This window comes from Melopsittacus undulatus, chromosome 6, assembly GCF_012275295.1.
Source record: "Melopsittacus undulatus isolate bMelUnd1 chromosome 6, bMelUnd1.mat.Z, whole genome shotgun sequence".
In the NCBI taxonomy this organism is placed as follows: Eukaryota; Metazoa; Chordata; class Aves; order Psittaciformes; family Psittaculidae; genus Melopsittacus; species Melopsittacus undulatus.
The window spans coordinates 65748630-65757959 of NC_047532.1; the positions used below are offsets into that span (position 1 = coordinate 65748630).

Below are 9330 nucleotides of genomic sequence, written 5' to 3' on the forward strand. Positions count from 1 at the left end.
ATCCACAGCCGCTGGTATCTGTTGACCACCCTCAGCTACGTTAGCTCATAGAACCATAGAATCACAGAATGGTTTTGGATTAGAAGGGACCTTAAAGCTCCTCCATTTCCAAGCCCCTGCCATGGGCAGGGACACCCTTCCACTGGAGCAGCTTGCTCCAAGTCCTGTCCAACCTGGCCTTGAACATTGCCAGGGAAGAGGCAGCCACAGCTTCTCTGTGCTCATACATGTCCTTCACAGGCACATGTTCCCTTCAATAGCTCTCCCTCCTCTTTGGAAGATACCAGTTTCTGCCTTCTTGGTTTTCTTACCCGTTTCATGTGGTCATTCAGAGCAGTTCTCATGCCATTTCTCTCTCATGCCACATCTCGCATGACATGACAGTGTAGAAGATGCCAGTGCATAACAAGGGGAGGCAGAAATAGAAGCCAAAAAGCCACCAGTCCTTCACATCACGATAGAACTACAGGCAAAGGAAAAAGCAACTGGAAAGTGGGGAAAGGTGGGGAGATAAATGAGGCATGAGATGACCCAGGCCCTGATGGTGATGCTGGCCCAAATCAGACACTTCTGATGTGTGGAAGTGTGTCAGCTCCTGTGCTAAGTGCGCATATCTTCTCGCAAGGCACGTTTTCTCACCTAAAGCAGTAAAGGCTGGTTTACATCTGGCTGATAGTCCCATTTAGCACTCTTGTTGCGAGAACCAGTTGCAAGGAGCTTTTGTGTATAAGGGCTTTCATTCCCTTGCTTGCCCTTAGGTGGTCCTGTGATAAAGGTTACCCATGCAGACTGGTTGTGGAGACCCTTTTTGCCCTGCTGGGGCAGTGAAACAGGTTCTGAAGCTTCTTGAGATGTATCAGGACCTCCTGATGTGGATGGTTGTCATGGTTTAAAACCAATCCACACAGCTTGCGTGGTTTAAAACCTCACTTCAGTCTCCCGTAGTACCACACACCCCTTTTCCCCCCCTCCCCACTCCCGGAGGGATGGGGAGGAGAACCAAAGGAATGTAACTCCCACGGGTTGAGATAAAAACCAATCCAGTAATTAAGGTATAACACAAATCACTACTGCTACCACTAATAAAAACAATGATAGAGGAAATAAACAAGGAGAGAGAATACGAGACCACCCACCGAAACAAGCCCAACCCGGAAGAGAGCTAACTCCCGCCCTTCCGGCCAACTTCCAGTTAGCTCCCCAAGCATGACGTGCTATGGTATGGAATACCTCCCCGGCTAGCCTGGGTCTGGCGCCGTATCTCTCCCTCCTCCTGGCTTCCCCTCCTCCCTGGCAGAGCATGAGATCAGAAAAGGCCTTGGACAAACCAAACATTTGAGCAGTAACTCAAAACATACTTGCTATCAGCAACTGTTCTCAGCCCGAAAGTCAAAACACAGCACTGCACCAGCTACGAAGGAGAAAAAATGACTGCTACTGCTGAACCCAGGACAATGGTGAAGACATGATATAGCTTAAGGATGATAAGGTCTGTTTTCTGGCCCCATATTCAAAGCAAGACTGCCCCTTGCCACTACAGTCCTTTGTCTGATACTTCTCTCCCTGTGCTCACACTGATGGCTAGAAGAAGCCATCTGCAGAAGCATCTGATCCTCTAACCAAGGAGAGAAGTTGCTTCTGTTGCCTGTGTTTCTCTCCCCCTTGCACTGCAGCTGGGGTGCAACAAAGTACATACCATCATGAAGCTGGATTTCTGTTCGGAGGCAAGCATGCACACCCGCAGGTGTTGTTCCCAGTAGCTGAGCTCCACCATGTCGAAGGCTATGGCTTCAGGCACTGCAAGCACGATGGCCACTGCCCAGATCAGCATCACCTCCACTGCCTTCCACATGGGGATTCCTATCCCCTAGATCCGACTCCAGGATGCCACTGCTCAGTACCTGTCCAATGTGGGGAAACACAGCAGGAGTAGATTAGAGTGGGAAAAGTAACTGTCAGGAAGGGGCTGAGAAGGTGCAGATCAGAGTTGTTCCCAAAGGCCCTTCCCTTATGCCTTCCTTCTCCACCCTTGAACCTTCCCTTTCAGTGGAATGGGAAAGATCAGATAAGAGGGCTTGATGGCAGCTATCCTTGGCACATCTACTTGCCACGGGGAGATGCCACCCTTCCCCCCCACCCCAGCAATTGTTCCAGCAGATCATGACCTCCCCCCAACCTTTTCCAGCAGGATATAAACTGTCACCACAGTCAGTTCCTGTTGGATTTCAACTCTACATGATAGCACTTTGTGTCCACCTCCCGGGACAAAGCTGCCCTCCACTCCGCCTTTTAGTTACAGAGAGGGTACCTGCTGTAAGTCAAATATGGGTCAGGCTGGGCAGTGCAGCTGTAGAAGTGCTTCTCACCTGTCGATGCTGAGAGCACAAAGGCTGAGGACCCTAATGCCCACTGAAGCCTTTTGGATGAAGGGGACCAGCTTGCACACCTGCACGCCAAAGGGCCAGTCCTTTGCCAAGAGCTGGGGAAGAACCACGGCATTAGCAAACTGCTCAGGAAAGCACGTCCGGCTTTCTGGCTGAGCAGGTGATTACCCACAAGGTGTGAGAAGCCCACAAAGAGCAGCTGAAAGCCCTCAGAGGTTCCCTCACTGGGATTATGCAGTGTGTGCTGTCCAGTGTTTTGTGTTGATCTGGGAACCATTCATTTCCGCAGGGGCTCATTGTGAGGTGTGATGACAGTTAGACAGAAGGATGGTCCAGACACCAGGACCTGACCCCAGACTCTGAATGGATCTGAATCCTAAATGCTGCAAGGGGCTTTGGGTTGCAAGGACAGCTTCTTTTGGTTGGCTTTCAAAGCCACTCTTACCATACTCTGGCCCTCTACCACACTTAGATTCCTTATAGAACACATGCTGGGGCCCCAGGCTGAGCTGGGGCAAGCCGTGGGTGTCAGTGGGGACAAGATGTTCTGAAGGCAGAAGAAATACAGGGCACTCCATCATAGGGGTGAGTGTTGCCTTTGAAAGGTGTGACGACCTGGTTCAGGAACAGCGCGACGGCCCCCCCTTGGGCCCCTCGGTCCAAATGCTCACAGACACCAATGTGGTGGATGGCAAATGGGGTTTATTGAGAGAGAACACGGCGTTATATAGCCTAGGTTTTACGTGTCATTTCCATCTGCTTGCATCGTAAAACTGGTATCATCACCTAAACGCTATTGGCTACCTGGAGAGGGGGTCTTATCTTGTCCGTACAGCACGATATCTTCTGGCCGCCAGGCCCTATCTGCCTACAGGTGAGAGTGAGCCTGGGTTCACAACCTGACACGTGGAGCCCACCCCAAGGTTATCCTTACTCAGAACCAAGCTCTTTAGTTTGGCCCTTAGCAGCAAGACAAATCAATCAGGAGAATATGTCTGTTTCGAGCTAAAATACCTGTATAGCTTTCAGTCCATTTTCACTTGAAGGGTATTTACTCAGAGTGATTTCAGACCCTCTGACAGCCACATCTGGTTGTTCTCAACTTCCTCCTACTTCAAATTTCTCTGCCTTCTCCCCCAAGCATCCAGCCAGCTCAATCCAGAACTCCTCTGGCACTCTGCTTCCACTTTCAAGGCCAACGTGGAGCTCCATCTCCATCTCACAGCATCCCCTCCAACCCTTCATAGAAATCTATGGCTCCAAAAACTCAAGCAGTGGGGAGAAAAGAGCTGTAATAGCTCAGATGCATCTCACAGATATTGTAACACGACTTCTGCTCTATACCGAGGTCTTGTTCAGGTCTACTGCAGAGCCCAGGTTCCCCTGCTTCTATTTTATACCTCTTCTCTCAAGTTTAGGAGGCAGTGCTCCTGCAAGAAGCCCTTGGTTTATAATACAGCTCTCTTCCTTGTTTCAGGAAGAGTCTCCACATTTACCTAAAATAAAAACTGTATTTGCTTGAGGCTGATTAACTGAGCTGTACGTTGAGAGGTGTGCCCAGTGCACAAGAACAAGAATTTTGCTCAGCTAACATTGCGGTGTGATGTCAGAAGAGTGCAAGTGATTCTTTTCTTGTAATTTTAGATGAGACTTAAAAGATCTGGAAGGTTGTATGCTTGTGTGTGTCTGCATAACACAGCTGTAGCTGGGAACACCTCTGCTTTCCCAGGAATGTACTCTGAGATTTTTGTCTGTTTATGTTTTTCTCATCCTTTTGGAGAGCAGAAACACCCTTCCTGCCTCTCTTGCCAAAATGCAATGCAATAAGGAGCAGGCTCATTTTGATGCCTCTGTCACCAGAGCACAGAGGCAGGTGGGAGCAGATCATAGAATCACAGACTGGTTTGTAATGGAGAGGACCTTAAAGCTCATCCAGCTCCAACCCCTGCCATGGGCAGGGACACCTTCCATTAGAGCAGCTTGCTCCAAGCCCCTGTGTCCAACCTGGCCTTGAACACTGCCAGGGATGGGGCAGCCACAGCTTCTCCAGGCAGCCTCTGCCAGATGCCTCTGCTGCGATTGCCAGGCTGCTGCAGCACTCATGCCACATGGAACCTACCTTATACACATTGATGGGTAGAGCAATGAGGATGTAGAGCAGGTCTCCAAATGCCAAGCTGGCAATGAGGACATTTGGCCCATTCCTCATGCACTTGTTCTTGTAAATGATCCTCAGGAGTGTGGAGTTGCCAATGATCCCACTATGAAGATGGTGCAGGACACGATGGTGTTGATGTATTTGAAGATGTGTCTGATATCTGTGGGCTTCACACACACAGGCAGCAGAGGTGGCTCAGAGCTGGTGCTCCCAGAGACAATCTCCGAGTGGTTCGATTGCCTGTTATCCTGGAACAGGCTTGGCTGGACCAGGCTGTAAACCTGCTCCTGGCTAAGCACCTCAAAGGGGATGGTGCTCTCCTGGAAAGCCCTTGGGGGCTGACCGTGTGCCCCAGAGAAGAGGCATAAGCCAGGGAAAATGGCCAGAGCTGGCGGGAGCTGGGATTTGTTGCCATTGAGGACTGAACATCAAAAGCTGGCTGCAAGAGGTCCTCATAATGCTTGTGGGATGCCTCTGCATGGGTGTCAATTGGATCTGCAGATGGAGAGAGGGACAACAGAGAGAAACAGGATGAGCAAGGGAAGGAGCAATGAGATGAGAATGTCCGTCATCACAATGAGCAGATATAACTCCACATAGATCCCATCTGGGCCAAGCCAGACCCCTGCATGTGGGAGTCTTTGCTCCTAAAACTAAACATACCTGCTCAGTAAAACAAACTACAAGGAAAACAGTCTTCTACTGACTCTTACCCAGTATTTCAGCAGATGAGGGCACCTGCCTTTTCTGAAATCAGCTCCTGCACCTTCTGATCTTGATATTGCTGCTCACATGGCAAATCTGGCTTCTCATTTTATGACCACCCCACACTTCTTGTTCAGTTCTGACTGTCTGAAGGAGCAGTTCTGGGGCCACCCGACCTGTCAACACCGGCACATCTGGGCAATTCCACAAACCAATCCCAGGGTGCACAGACCCAGCAGAACTTTTCCTTTCAGTTCGTGTCATGGGAAGATCTGGAGCCACACTAACATCCCTCTCTTCAGCCCAGCCATGGGCTACCACAGGCCACCTTCCAGTGCAAAGTGGAAAGACCCAGCACAGCCTTGGTGGGAACTGTGATGGGAAAACACTACAAGGGTGTTTCCAGAAAACGCCCTGTTGATACCTGACATCTCGCTCCAATTTATGTGCAAGCAGTAGAGCCCCTCTTTCCCCATCATCATCATTGTTAGTTGAACCACTTCCCTTTCCAAATCCACTGTGTCCATTCAACTCAATACTCAGGGATATAAATCTCCCTGTGGTGTTTGCAGCTTTGACTGCTGAGCACAGTACCCAAGGCTGGAGCACTGCTAAAAATTATCACTAGAGTGGGTTCTGCTTTGTAAATCTCAGCCAGTACCTTCTGGCAGGACTAGCTAAACTGGTGCTCCACAAGCACAGGAGGAAGCTGGGGAGGCTGTAACACTGTCCTGGCATGATGTGAATTTGTGGAAGGGGCTTCTGGATGACCCAGATATGATCACCTGTGGGAAGTGAGCCCAGAAAGGGAGTGGAAGATGTCATCACCCTGCCAATGTGTGCCCCAGACAGTGGTGAAGAACTGTTTTCTCAAACTATGAAACTTTACAGCTTTGAAGGGAGGAAAGATTGCTGTGCTAGGCTAGAAACAGGAGCTTTTTTTGGGCTCCCCTGGCATGTGCTGTGCTCTGGAGGAGCCAGTTAGGCGGGAACTGGGGTACCTGCATAGGATTAGAGATGGGCTTCCATCTTCCCTCTGACTCCACCCGGCAGAGTTGGGATCTGAGCCCAATCAGCTGTAGCCCAGGGATCTGCTCCCCAGAACCATTTAGCCAAGGCACTCCTGAGCTGTAGCACAGCTCCCCCCACCCAGGACCACCAATGTGGGTTATGGTGGGAGGATGCTGTTCCCACCTGGGGAAGGCTTGGCCAAACCAGCCACCAGTCCCATCAGGTACCCAGCTCAGAGGCTGTTGGGCTTAGCAAGTCAAATGCCTTTCTCCGTGCTTCTGTTTCTGCCTCCTGCTCATCAAAGCCAGACAAAGCTGATGCCGGGGCCTCCTCCTACTCTTGTGCCACTGAAGCAAGAGGTGCACGGTGCTGCTCTTCCTCAGCAGCTCCAGACATGGTAAGACCTGCCAGTTTGGTGTCCATGGGACTGGCCAGAGCAGGAGACGTGCTCTGCAGGTCTCCAGCTGCCCCTCCTGCTGCATCTGTGCCCATGCTGCTGTAGATGCTGGATCCCTCCTGAATATCTGCTTGGGGGTCCTGGAAGAGCTCTGGCACCAAGGAGTTGAAGCAGGTGTTGCACATGGTGACAGCTTCCCCCTGGGAAGCTCTTTGTCACTAACATAAGCGGACTGATCCGCAGGGGAGGGAGGAAATGTCAGTGGGATGGTACAGGGACCACCAGCAATGTCCCTGCCACACGCACTTTGGGATCCTGGGCCGCTCCGCCACTTCAGGGTCCCTGGTGCCGGCCACACACGTGGCACTCACCTGGGCCTGAGAGTCCTGTAGCAGCAGAGAAGCTGCTGCTTCTCCTTCATTGTTTGTTCCTGGGGCAGCTGGAGAGTTCCAGCCTCTGCCAGAGAGATCTCAGTCAAAGAAGCTGTCTTGTCCCCCATGTGTCCTGCTGGGGAGACACCAGCTCTGCTGGCCTCTTCTTGATGGTTTCCAGACATGGGAGTACACCATGTCTTTTCCAGCTTTGCCTGCTTCTGGGCTCTCCCCACGTCATCATCTACATCATCCTCCTGGCTGTTTGTGTGGGCTTTGCCTGGCCGAGCTTCTGCAGAAAGTAACCTGGAGGCAGCTGCTGCTGGTCACTTGCAGATGAGAATCACAGGAGTGTGGCGAAGCAACCTACAGGATAACTCCTCCGAGTCTTTCGTTACTGACGCCTCCTTATTCTTCCATCCCTCCAGGACTTCAGGAATTGTTTTCCTTATCACGCCCAACAGGCCAAGCTGGGCACTGCTTCAGTGCAGCGTTTAACCTCAAGCATGGGCTGGTTTAAATTACTTGAAGGGATTATTATATTTTGTTTCTTTTTGTGTCCCAACTCCAACCTCCCCAGCTGGGTGGGTGCTGTGTCAGGCTCTGGGGGGGGCATGTGCATGCTCACCCCATGTCCATGTAGCTTTGCACTTTCATGGAATTGAGTGCACCCTCAGCAAGTTTGCCGATGACACCAAGCTGTGTGGTTCTGTTGATACGCTGGAGGGAAGGAATGCCATCCAGAGGGACCTTAACACACTTGTGAGGTGGGCTGATGCCAACCTCATGAAATTTAACCATGACAATGTCAAGGTCCTACACCTGGGTCAGAGCATCCCCCAGCACAGCTTGCAGGTTGGGCAAAAAGGAAATTCATGGTAGTCCTGCGGAGAAGGACTTGGGGTGTTTAGTCAATGAGAAAATGAACATGAGCCAGCAGTGTGCACTCACAGCCCAGAAAGCCAACCGTATCCTGGGCTGCATCAAAAAGGAGCATGACCAGCAGGTTGAAGGAGGTGATCCTGCCCCTCTACTCTGCTCTCGTGAGACCTCACTTGGAGTATTGTGTTCAGTTTCTGGTGTCCTCAACATAAAAAGGACATGGTACTGTTGGAACAAGTCCAGAGGAGGGCCACGAGGATGATCAGGGGACTGGAGCACCTTCCCGTATGAAGACAGGCTGAGAAAGTTGGGGCCGTTCAGCCTCCTTCAGAAGGCTGCGTGGAGACCTCATAGCAGCCTTCCAGTATCTGAAGGAGGCCTACAGGGATGCTGGGGAGGGACTATTCATTAGGGACTGTAGTGATAGGACAAGGGGTAATGGGTTGGAAACTTAACAGCAGAGGTTTAGACTGGATATAAGGAAGAAATTCTTTACTGTTAGGGTGGTGAGGTACTGGAATGGGTTTGCCCAGGGAGGTTGTGAATGCTCCATCCCTGGCAGTGTTCAAGACCAGGTTGGATGAAGCCCTTGGGTGATATGGTTTAGTGTGAGGTGTCCCTGGCCATGGCATGGGGGGTTGGAACTAGATGATCTTGAGGTCCTTTCCACTCCTAACTATTCTATGATTCTATGATTCATGTGAGCCTGCAAGTGGAGAGCAGGACTGCTGGGAACTGTCCGGCTGCCGAGGATGGGGCTGGGGGTGGTTGGGGTTCACCTAATGGGGCAGGGACAAGGTGTGAGGGTGTGTGTGAATTCCCACTCCTGCAAGTATCAGAGATCCAGGTGCTTCTCCCTGCACATCTGGCCTCACGTGGTTATGGAGTGTTTTAGCACATGGAGGTTGTGAGGGTGATGGTGAGAGTAATGAGAGGCAGCTTTGGGCACTGCAGGGATGTGGGTGCTGCTACTACTGTGTGGAACCTCCCTTTTCCTGGAGGTCTTTGTGCAGGAGGTAGGAGAGGGTGTTGACCACCTCGGTGTTTCAAAATGGCAATGGCTGCCTCTTCATCCTCTTCATCCTCACTTCTTCCTCATCTCCCCCTTACTGTGTGCTAAACCAATACAGTAAAGGAGGCCAGTCAAGTTGCAGTGATGTATCTGCTTTCTCACATTTTGTTTTTCCTGTTGTTCTTTTGAGGGTGGACTAAAATGAGGACTAACGTCCCTCACTAAGGTGAAACTGGGGGCAGGTCTGTTTGATCTGACCCGATGAGGTGCCAGGTAATCTGCTGCTTGTGCTTCTGCTCTGCAGGTGGAGTGCTGTGAGGACAGAGAAGGGTAGGAGGTTGGAGTCGATGGATGGTGACTTTCTGTAGGGGCTGGGGAAGAAAAAGCTCTTTCAGAGGACGTAGTAATGT

General features: G+C 51.1%; 1 pseudogene; it reads right to left on the reverse strand.

The window, feature by feature from the left end:
• Positions 1–215: 215 nt before the first annotated feature.
• Positions 216–6840, reverse strand: LOC117436264 (endothelin receptor type B-like; annotated as a pseudogene).
• Between the last annotated feature and the right edge of the window lie 2490 nt (positions 6841–9330).